At 40.2% G+C, this 2,646-nt stretch overlaps 1 pseudogene; it reads left to right on the plus strand.

The window, feature by feature from the left end:
• LOC102209201 (multidrug resistance-associated protein 4-like) overlaps positions 1 to 2,646 on the plus strand; it is a 43,885-nt pseudogene that overhangs the window by 34,524 nt on the left and 6,715 nt on the right.

Consider the following 2,646-nt stretch of genomic DNA (forward strand, 5'->3'; position numbering starts at 1 on the left):
CGATACAGAATAAAGACCAAAAAGGACAAGATACATACTGCTGGATTTATTGGACTGTGAACTTAATTCATGCATACCAGTGACATCGCGTCACCCCCGTTAACGACCACCTCAGTGGCTTCAAGCGTAGGCTTAGCCTCTACAACTCTAATTCAAAAATAAATCAAAACTGTCACCAATTGGGGCAGTGTTTCACTGGAAAATTCGTAGGTATCAATCCCCAATGTTTAAGAGACAAACCGCAGAATTAAATCTTGCTAACTATCCAATAACACCGGAGACACTGAAAGCTTTTAAGGCTGGTATTAACATGTTAGCCTGCTTACTTTAGTTGAGATCTCTGTATAGATTGCATAAACATCTAGGACATAACTTTAAAGCTGTTATTTTCTCACATTCTGCTCACAGATTTGGTTTAATTTCATTTTTAATTTCATTTTTAAACCATTTTCAATAAGCAATCACACACATTAGCCAGAAACTCCTAAAGTCTGAACTGCAGGCCTCACATCCACTTATAACACAGAATATTTTCAAGTTGACATTCTGCCCTTTAACAACATAGTCCTGTTAATTAAAACTGTGTCTGCATTGTAGGAAGAATACTCAACAGGTTTTCCAAAGATGTCAGCCAAATGGACTCCGTGCTACCTATCACCTTTGTGGACTTCTATCAAGTAAAGACTACCATAAATTATATACATATATAGACAAAAATACTGTGCCACCTACACCATGTTACATTTACAGGAGCTGCTTGTCCACAGAAACCCATGCTATGAACCTTCAAGCATACATGCTCAATCATCCATGTAAGGAAATCCCAAAAAATTGATTCTGTTCATCTTGACATAGCATTTTGTGGGAGAAACGTTTCATCACTCATCCAAGTGACTTCTTCAGTCTGGACTGACTGCAGGTTTCCCCAAGTTTATGAGGATTACACATCCTGGATAGGGAGGAACGCTGGTTTGAGCGTGGAGTCAAGGAGGCCATTTACGTGAAAAGGGAGAGACCATCTCTGAATCGAGGAGGGGGCCTAAGGGTACATCTTTCACCAACTTACAATGCTGTGATTGCAGCCATACCCCAACTCTCTGTGAATTTTACCCATGCCCTTGATCAATGGGCTTTGATCAGTAATTGTTGATCAATGGTCATGGCAATTTGCATATTAACAATCAAGGAACTGACCCCACAGCCCATTGTTCATTCATTGGGCTGGTTTCAGTCATTGTACAAATGTGCTGTTTATAAGGTTGGGGAGGTATCTCTGGCTCTCTTCCACAGCATGTCTTTTATCCTGTTTTCCTTCTCCCACCCCAACCGGTCACGGGAGATGGCCCCGCCCCTCCCTGAGCCTGGTTCTGCCGGAGGTTTCTCCCACTGAAAACACTACGTCCAGATGAACATAATCACGTTTTTGGGACTTCCAGCATAGAGTTTTTGTATGCTTTTTGAGCACTGGTAGTTTTTTAAACGCGCTATGTGGCTCAGCAGAGTGACCCCACTCTGTAACTCTGCCACTTCATGCTGTGGTTGCTAAATGGCTCCACTTAAAGCTGAATGTGGAATATCTAGGAGGGAAGAAATTTCATGAACTGACAGTTGCCACTATTACTTAAATGATTCGAAGGTGTAGCACTCATTACTTTGGTCCATGTTTTCTTTATTTTGACTTAACAAGATCTTTCAGTGTTTTCATTATTTTTCATTATATGATGTTTTTTTTTAAGTTATTTTTACAGAATGTTGGCGTTATCGTGGTGGCAGCCTCAGTTATTCCTCTCATCCTCATCCCTGTTGTGCCTCTCCTGTTAATCTTTCTGTATTTGAGGAGCTTGTACCTTCGTACCTCACGTGATATCAAACGCCTTGAGTCAACAAGTATGTTGATTTATTATTTATATAATTTGTTTTGGGGGAAAAAATAATCTGAAAGGGCCAGCAAAAGTAGTTCTTGTCTTTTCATTTTGCCCTTTCTACAGCTCGGAGTCCAGTTCTCTCACATCTGTCCTCTTCCCTTAATGGTCTTTCTACAATCAGAGCTTCCAGATCAGAAGAGAAGTTAAAGAAATACTTTGATGCCCATCAGGACCTTCACTCAGGTTTACTCTTTGAGAATAAACATTTACACTTTCCAGGCTGACTGGAATTTGTAAAGTGACTGATTAATTTTCAGTGTTAAGTCCAAAAATTCTGTGAGACAACTTTACTATGGTGCATTTTTGAAAGACATGCAGCAAAATGGTGAAGACTTGAACCCAGGCCACTGCAGTCAGGGTTTCAATGTATGATGTATCTGCTTAACGAAGCAAAAAGAAGACAAATAAGAAATTGAACGACAAACCAGGTCTATTACTTGCCCTGTAGTAATCCAGATACAAAAAATAAGTCTGCCTTTGCAGTTTTGTACCCCTGAGCTGTAAAATGCTGATGGAGTATTGTTGACTCAAGTTCAAATCTCAGTAACTCAGTCTCAGGTTTTTTTCTGCTCTTTTGTTTCAGAGGCCTGGTTTTTGTTCCTGATGACCTCCCGCTGGTTTGCACTACGCCTCGACAGCATTTGCTCCATATTTATTACCCTCACAGCATTTGGCTTGATATTACTCAGAGATGGTAAAGAATTAACAACATCCATCCATC

The sequence above is a fragment of the Pundamilia nyererei genome, unplaced genomic scaffold (assembly GCF_000239375.1).
Source record: "Pundamilia nyererei isolate P.nyererei 1_Seehausen unplaced genomic scaffold, PunNye1.0 scaffold00141, whole genome shotgun sequence".
NCBI lineage: Eukaryota > Metazoa > Chordata > Actinopteri > Cichliformes > Cichlidae > Pundamilia > Pundamilia nyererei.